Below are 14,074 nucleotides of genomic sequence, written 5' to 3'. Positions count from 1 at the left end.
TTTTGAGAGAGAGAGAGAGCATAAGTGGGGTAGGGGTAGAGAAAGGGAGAGAGAATTCCAAGAAGCCTCCACGCTAAAGCGCAGAACCCCATGTGGGGCACAAATCCACAGATGGTAAGATCATGGCCTGAGCTGAGATCAAGGGTCAGACGCTTAACTGACTGAGCCACCCAGGCACTCCTAAAAGGATGTTCTTAATATACAGCATATTCTCATGTTAGAACTTTATCGATCTAGTTATGCTTGACCTAATCTGTTCCAGGTGAAATGTTTACTTCTTTACTCCCTATTCTTTCACTAATTTTTTGTATATTGTGAATATTTTTTAATTTTAAGCCTCTAAATAAAGATAGAATTGATAACTCAGTAAGAGTCTGTGAAATACAAAACATATTCAATACAATCAAAACTTTACATATTCTTTATGATATTGAATCATTAAATTATGTGGATAAATCACAAATTACACTGAGATTATTCAATCTTAAATGTGTATTTCTTCTATAAATGTATCCTAGTCTTAAAATGAATGTGCATTTTTGGATTAGTATGTCTTATTCTGAATCTCCTCTTAGTTTTAAAAATTCAGATTTGCTTTAGCCTTTGGAGGATTCTAAAAGAGTGCCTCCAGGAAGTTTCTAAAATGCCAGTCCCTTCTCCCCGTCCCATCTATTGCTTAAGGCCTTTTAAGATGCTTTTTACATAATGATGTTGCCCGCATTTCTTTCTCTCTTGTATTTCTCAACTTTCTTTCCTGTAATAATTCAACAAACATTTAGTGAGTGCCCACTAGGTGTCAGACAATCTCCTAGAACTTAACAAAAAAAAAAAAAAAAAAGGAAAGAAAAAACTTTTCTTGATATCTTCACATATGTGGAAAGAATTAAGACGAGAAAGAGAGTACAGTGTGAGAAAGAAGATATTTTCTGCTATTTTCTCTTTGAAAATGTTGAAGTGGCCTGCTCCCTGAACACTTTCCAATTGGCACTGGTTTTACAATTGACTGGATTAGAACACTATTTCTTTAAAAAATGGTTTTGCATAACTAATTAGCACATAATGTAATTACTCTCCTAAAGACTCATTTGTAGAAGATGTTGCATTGTTCATACAGAATATTTCAAAGAAGTTTGTAAATAATATATTTTTCCATTTATTCATAAGACATTGTTGGAATGTCCACTAGACAAAGGCCCTATATACAATTTCTATGAAGAAAACATAAATAAAAAATAGTGCCTATTCTCAAGGACCTTACACCTAGCAAGAGAGAAATTAATCTAATCAGGTTGGAATGCACATCCGAGCTGTGAACTTTACATTCTCAATCAACAAAGACAGATTTTAGGTGCCAATATAAAACTTAATTTCATTCTTATACCTTTGGACAATTTTCACATTAAAAACTCTGTGGCATGAGCTATAAGGTTTTGTTCATTTTAACTAAAGATGTGTAGTATTAAGAGAAAATAAAAGTTCAAATTCAAGATTTGTTGAATGTCTTGATATTATATCAAGACATATTTTTGAATATATCTATTCTAAAATCTTGTTTCCCATGTTTATTGTTTAATACTATTGTTTCAATTTGTTGCTTTAGTCTCATTATAAAAGATATTCCCAATATCGGGTGACTCTGGTTTAATTATTATCATTACTATTAATAGTAGTCGTCGTCGTCATAGTAGTAGTACTTGGAAATCCTATACCAGTTCTAATTTGCTGTAGTCTGTTCCTAGATGTTGTACAAGATGGACAGAATGTATTGCTCCTACTGATAGGTATGTGCCAAGGTCATTTCCTCTGGGTATGAACTATTCATCCCCCTCTGGGTATAATTAACTTCTAAGAACAGGTCTCTTATCTCTTCATTCTCAGGACTGACACTGCTCCAGCTCAAGATTAAGTACCACTACAGTGAGTTCTGAGCAAAATGGGAAGAATTCAAATGCTCTAGCTATTCCAAATCCATTTCCCCCATTAGTAACCTTGACAACAAATGTTTCCAAGGTCATTGCTGCATCTTACTTGCATGGACTTAGCTTGGTGCTCTCTAATGCTGCTCCTACTTTTGCAGTTATTATCTGTTGGAAACTGGTTTCTTCAGGTTTGACATGTTAACATGTCTATGTTCCAAATGTGAGCACCAAATGTATAAAGTGACATCATTTTTTTTTGTTTTATTAGACATCCATAGGTTTATCCTTATATGTAAACTACCTTTTTTGGTTCATTTCATGGACCCAAAGTGAGAGTTAAGTGGGAGATAGAGTATATATATATATTTATCACTTTATTATTTTGTTCCAATGTTTCACCTTTTGTTCAAGTTGTAAACTCATATTTATCTTTCAATGCCCTGAGCAGTGTACTCTTTTTTGTACATAATTTGTTGCCTTAATAAAGATGTTATTATTTGAAAATGTGCTTCTTCCTTTGATTCTTTGTTTCCTTTCCTGAAGGAATGGCAAAAATACTCTCTCACTATCCCTACACAACATTTTAGTCTTCTTTATTTCCTCTTTAATTCTATTCCTTCCATTTAAACTATCCAGTGAGGTTTTCATAATCTGTTTGTTGTAACTATTTTTATTTTCTCTAATACTTTATCTTAGATGTTTTCAAATTTTCCTTCACTGTCCATTTTTCACTACCACTGTTTGGTTATGCATCCATTGTTTCTTGAGTGGCCTATTGCATTTATCTCGGTGATCATTGACTTCTTTAATGTGCCCAACTAACTGATTTATTTCACAACAGATAAAATTATATCTAAAATGTAAACCTGATCTCATTTTCCCATGAATCCCCAATGGCTCTGGAGAGTGAACTGTCATCCTAAATGGAGCACAAAATCCTTCATGACTTTCAGCTATATCTCTCTTGATTTTATCCTGGAATCCATTAAATTTGGAAATCTTTTCTTTGATTCCCCAGGCTCTTTCTAATATCCTTGATTGTTCATAGATCTCACCTGAAGCTATATTGCACCTGAAGCACCTAATCACAATGGGGTACACATGGATGCCTCTTTAAAAAACAGTCTCTAAATATTTCTTCAATATATATTGATTACAGACACTAAATGTTGAGCAGGTGGCTTCTTGGTACCATTTTTAAAACTCACCTTCTTTCTTGTTTTCTTAGTATTTCACCTCTTTCTTTAGTTTTCCATATACTTCTCAAGGAAAAGACAATAACAACAACAAAACTCTTGCAGAAAAGCATACACAGTCCACTGGACTCATCTTTTTTTTTTTTTTTTTTTACTCTTTTTATTCACCACCAACTTAAGAAATTGCATTGGTGCCTCACCCTCCAGTAGAAAATACAAATCAGAGTTAACTGACCAGTATCAGATTGAGGCAAATAAAATTAACATTATTTTCTTGGCTAAAAATGTCAGATTTTACCAGTGTTGTGTGATTTAACCTAGTATGTGTAGTATTTCATTCTACAAAATACTAGCAGAAGTTATTGTCTCTGCCTTGTTACATTTCCAGTGATGATATGGTATTGCTGAGAGTTTGGTCTATCAGAAACCTCACATGCTGATCCACCACTTAATATGTATTTGATTCAGATAAGAAACTTTCTCTGGCTGAAATGGCTTTAGCACTTTAAAAAACATACTTTATTTTTAGAGAAGTTTTAAGTTTACAACGAAATTGAGTGGAAAGTACGAAGTTCCCATTTACCCTTCTGTCTCACACAGGACAGCCTCCCCCACTACCAGTACCCCCTGACTAGAGTGGGACATTTGTTATCACCAATTATACTGTACTGGCACAGCATAATTGCCCCAAATCCTTAGATTACACTGGTTTTGTACATTCTGTAAGTGAAGACAAATGTATAATGACAACTATTCACAATTATAGTGTCGTATGGAATACTTTGACCACACAAAAAGTCCTCTGTGCTCCAGCTATTTAGCCTTTCGTTCTTATCCCAATTCCTGGCATCCGCTGATCTTTTTAAATCTCCATGGTTTCGTTTTTTTCACAATGTCATATAGTTTGAACCATATGTTATGCAGCCTTTTCACATTGGCTTCTTTCACTTAGTAGTATGCATTTAAAGATTGTCTATGTTTTTTTCATGATTTGATGGCTCATTTCTTTTTAGTGCTGAGCCATACTTACTTATACATCCATCTACTGAAGGACATCTTAGTTGTGTACAAGTTTTGGCAATTTTGAATGAAGCTTGTATAAACATCCATGTGCAAGGGTTTTTGTATGGACATATGTTTCAGCTCACTTGGATAAACACCCAGGGCATGATTTCAGGATGGTAAAAGTATATTTAGTTTTATAAGAAAAGACCAAACTGTCTTCTAAAGTAGTGATGCCATTTTGGATCAAGCTTCTACCACTTTTGCTTGCTAGGAAGACTCTTATACACTATTTAAATGGAGCCCGGTTCTCATTTTTTTTTTATGAAACTCTCACAATCTGCAGATAAAACTAGGCATTTTGTTTCTATTCTACCAGAAGACTTATTTTTTAAGCATATATTAAATAGACCCCAAATGAACCCAAATCTAGGAAAAGAAGACAAGTGTCCTTACAAGGGTCAACGCGCCTGAGAAAGATTATGGTATATGATGGTAACTCCTGCCAAATACCACAGCTGAGTAACTGAGGAAAACATGTTTTAGGGAATATGTGTATATATATATGTGTATATACACATACATACATACACATATATATACGTATATATCATATATATACATATATATGATATATATGTATGTATATGATATATACGTATATATATGATTCACCAATATCTTCTTTCTGGGCTCAGTCACACTAGTCTATGGCTGCATACAAATGAATTAATTATAGGTTGCTTAGAGCTTCTCATTTGGGAGCCATGACCTATTTTGGCGTGAAGCTCCTCTCTGAGCACCACATGGGAAGAGACACCTCCTACTCTCAACATTGAAGTAGTATTTGGCAGATTGGGAACAGCACAGTGCCCTCACACAGGGTGCTTCCTGTTAGAAACAGCTGCGGAGATGGCAGAATCATCAGAGGATGGGAACCTGACTGGAGGAAGGGACTGCCTGGTCACAGGTTTATCCTGTCTTTGAAACCATGACCTTTGAATAAAATTCTTAAAGAAATTGAGACCAGAAAATTGATGTCTAGAAATCAGTTGATTTGTAATTCATCATTATGGGTTAAGGATTGATAAAAATTACTCAGAAAAAAGAATCAGTAGGAGAATAAAACTTCAAAATCAGCAGAAGACAGGTGCCTTTGAAATATGGCTACTAAAATAAGTATGAAACAGAATCGACCGGTTATAAGAATAATTAGAGATCAAATAAAATGCATATTATTGTACTTTGAAATAGAATTCTACAGAAGTTAAAGTATTATATATTATAGAAATAAATGTCTTTTAACTATACTTAAAAAACAATTAGAATTGCTGCATTTGCAGTGAATATCCCTTAATGGTTAAGATTAATATAAGAAAAACTTCAAAAAATTTTTCATTTAGTATAAAGATACAAATTTAGTGGTTTCAATTTTATATTTTTTGTAACCCTCTGCAATTTTTGACATTACTATTATTGAAAAGAACCGAATGAGTTCACATACTGCAGTAGATAACTGGCCTGAGAAGCTAAAAAATTCAATGAAAGTACTCAGGAGGGCTAACCTGGTACAATTTTTAACTTCCCCCATCGAAAAAATGATCATCATTAGGTTTTAAAAATGTATTCACACATTTAAATGCTTGCCAAACTGACAGTGAGTTTTTAAATATTATTGTTTTTCTCATCATTAAACCAAGTAATACTGACAGAAACAAGGATATCTGCTAAGAAGAAACATTTGTTTCTTTCTTGCTTAAGAAGGTAATAGAGGGGTGCCTACAGATTAGGCCCCTTAACTCCCCAAATACTCAAAATTAGAGAAGATTTTAGAAAGAGTTGATGTATCATTTGAAAGTTTCATAATGACACCACAAAAATTGTAATATAGATTTGAATTGTATATATTTTCTATGATAGTAATAAATGACTATGCATTTGACTAATTAGAAAAGATTGTTAAATATAGCAATGGTTAGAGCATAGATTCAGGTTTTAAATTTACAATGTCATATCTTATTTTGACAAATTATTATATCAGTGACCTTGGGTAAATTAACAGTACCTCTTTCACTGAGATAGTATGGGGATTGAATGAGTTGATATCTGTAAATAACTTAAAATGATGTGTTCAGCATTCAAAATCAATCAGTGTAATTTACTTCATTAACAGAATAAATAATAAAATCAATAGGATCATCCTAATAGATGAGGAAAAAGCATGTAACAAAATTCAAAACTCAGTCATAATAAACACCTTCAGTGACTTAGTTATAGAAGCAAACATCTTTAACATGATATAATATTCCATGAAAAATCGATAGCTAACATAATACTTAGTAAACAGACTATAAATTCCTTAAGCTGATTGAGAACAAAGCAAGGATGTCCGCTCTCACTACTATTCAATACTATGCTGGAGTTCTCAGCCAGTGAAAAAAGGAAAGAAAAAAATTGGTTCTGACAAGAACAGAAGAACAAATTATTTTTTTGCAGAAAACATGATTGCTTTTATATAAAATACTAGTTAATCAGGAAAAAATCTCTATGATTACTAATAAATGAATTTAGCAAGATCATAGGGTTCAAATCAATCTGAATGACTTAATTATATTTGAGTAAACTATTGGAAATTACCATTTTAAAACAAAAGCATTNCAGCCCACTAGAATGAAAACTATAAAATAGAGATCAAGATAAATGGAAAAATAGTTTATGTCATAAATTTAAGAGATTTAAATAGTTAATATATAAGTCTTCTCAAAAATAATATACAAATTCAAGGTCCATCCATGTAAATAATTCAAGCGGTTTTCTTATAGAAACTGACAAATTGATTTTAAAATGGACACACACACAAATGCAGAGGACCAAAAAAAACCCCAGCACTACTTAATTTTAATACCATAGTTAGTGTAAATAATTAGGAAAGCATAGTGGTGGGCAAATAGATCAATAACACAGCATAGAGAGTCCAGAAATAGACATAAACAGAAATAATCAATTAAATTTTAATTCAAGCACTAAGGTAATTAACTGGGGAAAGACTTTTCTCTTCAACAAATGTTCTACAACAACCAAAAATATGCATGAGGGGAAATGAATCAATGTCCCTACCTAAAATGATTCATAAAAATTAAATTGAAAAGGATAATTGAACCAAAAGTTCAAACTATAAAGCTTCAGAATAAAACTTAGAATGATATCTTTGCAACCTCCAAGTAGCTCAAGATTTCTTATGAAAATACCAGGATTGTTAAACATGGAAGAAAAAATGGATAAATTAGACTTTATAAATTTTATACATTTCTACCCCTCAAAATACATACTGATAAAATGAAAGAGTAATCCACAAATTGGCAGAACATAATAGATGTAAAGCTGTCCAGACTTATATCCAGAATTATCTATGTCTGTGTCTGCATGTGTGTGTATGTATGCGTATATCTAATAATTCCATTATAAGAACAACAGTTTATAAAATGTGCAAAAGAGTTCTGAATCCCATGAAATGGTGCTGAAAATATTAGTCATGAGAATGCAGATTAAAACCACCACTAAAGAGTACTTCATAATCACTTTCATGACTAAAATTAAAGCCTGATGTTATCAAAGGTCAGTGAGTATGAGTGCTGTTGAATCTCAGATACATTTCTTCTGGGAATATGAGATATTCCAGTCACTTCTGAACATAGTGGCAGTTTCTTATAAACAAGACCTATAATATATATGACCCATCAATTCCAACCCACTAAACATATGACTCAGCAGTTACTCGCAAGAGAATTTATTCACATAAGCTTCATTCATCATAATCAAAAGAGGAAAATGACACTAATATCGATTAATGTCTTTATCCATTAATGGGTAAAAAAAATTGAGGCATTCATGCAGTTCATATCTAGTAATAAAATGTACAAACAACTGATGCATGCAGTGACAGGGATGAATTTCTAAACTTTGTGGTAAGGGAAAGATGCCTCTCACAATATGGTACATATTGCATGATTCCATTTATATTAAGTTCTAGACAAGCAGAACTAAGTAATGGTGACAGAAGTCAGAAATGTGTTTTGCACTGGAGAACTGGGAAGTATGGGTTCGCTGACATAGGACCCGAGAAGCATACAGCAGTGATGAAAATGTTCTACAGGTTAACTGGGGTGAGGATTACATATTTCACATATTTGGCCACTCCCCCCCAAAAAATTTCTACACATAGAACACATCTTCTTAAAAAAGAAAACAGTCCACCTAAAAGCAAGATATTTTAATCTATACCCAAAAAATGCTATAAGTAAGTATTATATATGAAATCATATAATGATATCTATATAATTGTATAAATATATAATTATAAGTAGCTATAAAAGTTTTATATGTACACATGTAACAGCATTATAAGGAGATATACATGCATCTATATTTTTTTGTATAAATGTGTCTTCNTCTTCTTCATTCAAGCACAATTTGAAAAGATCATGTGAATATCAATCATTCAACCACATCTTAAAAAGCATGTTTACATAATTAAAATTATAGTCATTATTCTTCCACGCCTAGGTAAAGCAATTTTTTCATATGTTCGTGAGTCATGCAGATAATTTTAAGGAGATAAATTTGGTTTGTACACTTATTATTTTTCAAAAAACAGAGTTTCTTGCTCTTTATTATAACAGATTAATGTGGAATTTTTTCTTCCTTGTCCTAAATATTCTAAATAATTACAGTCTAAATCACAAACACACTTAAAACCTTGGTAAGTAAATATGCCTTTGCTTCTTTTTTCTCTTCTTTGGCAAAAAAATGTAAGTATTAACTAATGTTTCCTTTAATCTTATTCTTTTTCCTATCATTTCTAATCTCCTTCTTTTCAACTAATTGAGACATTATGAACAAAGATACAAGATGATAGAAAATTAAGAAAGACTTGAGCCAATAACCAAGCTTTTGACCAAAGGAAAAACACACATCGGCTCCCAGACTCCACTTACAATCTATGAGGGAATGTGAGGTGGATGGAACTGGCCTTAAATCTACTGAATGCTGATAACTTTGTGAGACTATATGAGGAGCTCACTATATGTATGCGGGAGAAATGGAAGGAATGGAACCCAATGTTGGAGAAACCACTGCCCTTTTGTGGGAGAAGACAAGAGCACACACATTATGACAGAACAGGCTGGAGACATTATATGACCTGTATTGCTGTTTCTTTGCAAATTGACTAGAGCGATCTTATACTACTGTTGGTTCACTAAGACAAGCAAGCACACCTGATGCCACATAACAAAGTAAGAATAGGACAGACCTGGAGCTCATATGGATAATTAGGTACCAGCAATATGTGAAGCAAAGTATGTCAGTGTCTTCCTTCTTCTTTTTCCAGATTTACCTCCCATTATGTACCATATTCAGAATGCTTGTCGATAACAACAGGCAACTGCAGGCTAAGGATTAGGTAGTGGCCTGAAACAGAGGTGATGAAAATTCAGGGACTGCCTACTGTTGACAGTTTAACTAAACTACTCCATAATACTGTTGTTTTGGCATCCGGTTTGTGTGACCAAGCAGACTGCAGGGTCCTTGAACTGACACTAGCCCCTCCCATGAGGCACAAATGCATGCAAGTTCCTGATAGGACTCCCAAACTGCCTCGTGATAAGCGTATTGCCTTGCTCCCAGGGTCTTCCCTTTGTGTGCCCCCTTGAATTGGTCCCCCTAGAAGCTTACCAAGACCTGACTCCTTCCATCTAAATTGACCAATCTAGCCTTAGCCCAGGAACTGCAAAGCACTTCCCCTGTGGACCCTGATAAAATCCTGTGCCCCAGGTACTGCCCCACTGCTGCCTACCCCCTGTCTCAGCCTTCTATGGGTCTTCAAGGCATAATGTGTACCTCTTCAGAGCCTGTAAATTGAACTTTATTTCACTTTCTCTTGTTGTGCCCTGACTCACCATTGGACACCCCAAGGCTTTACTCAACAAATGTTAATTTAACAAAGTCACAATGATTGGTTTCACCAACAGAACTGGATATATTGAGTCACATTTGCTACAGACCCCAGGGAATGCCTTTTAGCTGCAAATGGCTTTCCGACTGAGCGTCCCAGGTGGGCCATTCTATCTGAGAGGGGTCCACTTCTTGCTGGCCTTCTGTTGTGCTATTTTTGGCTGCATTGCACCAACTGTGCAGGGTTTTACCTTGGTCTCTCATTCCAAAATACAAGTTCTGAGAAAAGACTTAAGAATCCTCCTGAACCTCACAGTATTGATCATTGGAGCTAGTTAGAGGTGCCAAAGATGTATTCCACCTATTAACACCTTGTGGAGTAAAATCCCCAAAACAGTGTTAGGCCTTAGGTATATTTCCTGACTCTAAGCACAAACCCAGCTGCTGTCTGTTATAGAATTGACTAATATTTTTGCAGGATCTTGTTGCATTAGTTAATGCCAGGACATGAGAGTGCCAACCCCAGCAGTACTGTATAAAAGTGCCAGGCAGAGCCCTTAGGAGAAAGAAAGGGAGATTCTCCTTCCCTGACCACTGTGTTTGGGAGCCCCACTAGGACTCTGAGTTCTAACCAATGTGGTTACTCAGGAAGGCATGGCCCCTGGCAAAAGCAATAGTGGCTGGGGCATATGGTCCCTCTCTCACTGCATACCTTGTTGTCGCACCTCATCGCCTGACCCCATGGATATCACGGGTCTCATCCCTGGTGTCACAAGATCTAATGGCTGAATACAAATGGCTGAAACACCTAGTGCCAGCTCCCCCTAGAACTCATGAGGAAGTTACTGAATCTATAATGCCCATGGAAGAAGTGGACACTCCTCACTGTCACAGCAGAACGTGTCGAAGTTGTGGTTCTATATTCTCAAGGCTTAGGGCCCAGATCTAAAGATCCTGCCACCCCAATTCCAGTGAAGTCAATTGGGACACGCTGGGGAGGAAAATCTACTGACTACAAGTCAAGCTAGTTTCTTGAGACAGTCCACTATGTAGGCTTTCTGAGGATGCTCTCTAAGACTTACAGCTAGTAACACTATTTTTAGTAGAGAGGATAGGCCACTGCCCTGCATAAGATCAAAGGACTGCCACTGAGGTCAGCTGAACTCAAGGGGCTATCATTAACCTAAGGGCATCAAAATTCTTTTCCTTGTAAAACATCAACTCACAATCAAGCTGTGCAGTGGGCACAGCACGTGTTAGGTCTCTTCACTTTTCAGAAGTGATATATTCTACACTTGCTCATTCCTCTTAAGTCTACTTATGCTCTTGGGGTCCCTGGATGGCTCAGTCTGTTGATCAACCAACACTTGGTTTCTGCTCAGGTCATGATCTCAAGGCTCCTGAGTTTGAACCCCATATAGGGCTCTGTGCTGACAGTACAGAGCCTGCTTGGGATTCTCTCTGATCCTCCCTGGTGCTCTTCCTCTCTCTCTGTCTCTCAAAATAAATAAACATTAAAAAAAAGTCTACTTATGCTCTTCCTTACAAATCGGTGTCTTTCCATTGGCGAGAACCTCAACAAACTGCCTTGCATCTGGCCTAGCAAGCCATGCAGCAGGCCCGAACTTTAGTTGCTTGGGACTCAGACTTCTGAGTTGAGCCACAGGTGTGGCTCCACTTCATGGGGGCTAAGCATGGTTCTATCTGGCTGCCCATGAGGTTCTGGATCAAATACCTGCTCTGGATAGCAGCTAGGTACATACCACTCAAGCAACAAAGTTTGACAACCCACTGGACTCTTCAAGAGACAGAGGCACCATCAGGCTCACAGCTCATACTGCTTTACACAAATCCCCAACACATCTTGGGTTAGGGATTCAACCCAACAGCCTCAGCATGGCATCTGAGGTCTCACTGTTAAAAGGGAATGGGGTACCATCAGGAAAGGACTAAATTTGATGTCAAGGGCTTTTCTAGATAATAGGAAGATGTGGCATCCCCCCTATTCAGCCTCTTGCCCGCTGACATTGATGTGGGTTTTCCCACTAAGGGCCCCTCTAGCAGTCAGGAGAATTGGAGACCCAATGACTGACATGGAGAGAGAGAGTCAGTATTCTTCAAAAAGAGCAGTGCCCCATCATGCACAATGGTGCCTGCTGGGAGACTGCATCATTCCATCCTGTTAGTGGCATGAACCTAGTTGAAGATGCCTGCTCCTCACTTGGTCCATCTGACAGAATTGGTGGAAGTGAACTTGGGTCTCTAACAAGCCATAAAAATAAAATTCCAAAGAATACACATTTTTACTGATCCCTGGATAGTAGACAATAGGCTCACAGTTTGGACTGGACAGTGACAAAATAATAATGTCATGATTCAAGGAAAGTCTCTCTGGGTGCCTCCATTTGCAAAAATATAGCCAACTCATATATGCTGGTTATAATCACTTGTGTTTGTACACACATGCCAGCAAACACCAGAAGCACATTATAATAACATTTCAGACTCCCTATGCAAATTGTATGCTTGTTCCAAGGCCCCACATGAGCCACATCCTAAAGTATAAGTCACAACTCCAGATACAACTATTGCCCCCAGAGGTGATATACCTATGGGCAGAGTGGACCCACATTACATCAGGCAGTATAAGAGTAAAGGAACTAATTGAGCATACAGGTGCAGATCCCCCTTCACTCTGGCTCTAGCCAAAGTGGTAGTAAATATTTGCCCATTTTAATCCCAAACAAAAATCTAGAAGGCTCCCAAGTGGAGAAATGTGCTTCTGCATGACAGACCTTATTCAAAAAAACTGATTGATTTTATTGGACCACTGTGCCCTCCAGGGTGGCTAATAGGTATGCAGCTATCATTATTGATACTTTCACAAGATTCCTGGATTGCTTCCTCCAGAAATGTTCCTTCCCATCATGTAAACTTCTTAATCATGTATGTGCTCATCTTAGGTCCACCAGATGCTATAGATTCAGTCTAGGGTTCTCATGTCATCTCCCAAGCTATTGTTCTAGAACTTGGAATCTCATGGAATTTCCACCTAGCTTACTGGCCCCAAAGCAGCTGGACTTACAGAGATGCATAAAGTCTACTTGAAGATATGCCTCTTAAGCTTTTAAACAATAAATGATTCCCCAAAAGAAAAGGTCTTTTACCCCCAACTCTAATATAGCTTAATTCATGGCTCGACACGGGGCTCGAACCCATGAACCGGGAGATCATGACCTGAGCTGAAGTCGGACATTTAACCAACTGAGCCACCAAGGCACCCCATGGTCCTCAGATTTTCAAGCACCCCCACCTTACTTCTAGTTTCCTCTAAGGATTCCCTTGTTAGTACTTATAGGCAAACTTTACACCTCTGACATTAGAGAGGGCATCATTCACATCCACCAAATAAGTTCTCCCTTCACCATTTTAATCTTTCCACACACTGACCACATAATCGAGGGTGTAGTTTACAATATATCTCTTATATCAGAGAGCCCAAGGGGACAAAGCCTTAGCAAATTGATTAGAGAGCATGATCATTACAGATTTTATTGGCCCAGACAATATATGATCCACTGTCAGTAGTGAAGCTCAGGCCAAATGTATGTGGTTAAAAACTACTACTTTTATTTATTAAAAAGTTCATCCTCCACAACAACACTGCTGCAAGAAATCTCCCTATCATTACTACACTGACATATCAAGATTGATTATTTTACCTTCACAAATAGTAGGTTTGGGTTGAAGAGTACTAACCTTATTGCTGAGTCACTTGTGTCCCCCAGCTCCACCATAAAATGAGTAGAAACCTGGACAATTTTATGTAATCCTCACTTGTGTTTTTCTAATATGTAAAATGGAGATAGTAACAGTGATTATCTTATAGTCATTGTAGGAATTAAATGTGTTAGTATATGTTAGACATTTTAAACAATTCTTGACATATGTGCCTATTAGGCACATAAATGTTAATTACTATCATCATCATCATGTCTATAATCT

This window comes from Crocuta crocuta, unplaced genomic scaffold (genome assembly GCF_008692635.1).
Source record: "Crocuta crocuta isolate KB4526 unplaced genomic scaffold, BGI_CrCroc_1.0 scaffold183, whole genome shotgun sequence".
In the NCBI taxonomy this organism is placed as follows: Eukaryota; Metazoa; Chordata; class Mammalia; order Carnivora; family Hyaenidae; genus Crocuta; species Crocuta crocuta.
This window is presented reverse-complemented; position numbering follows the sequence as displayed.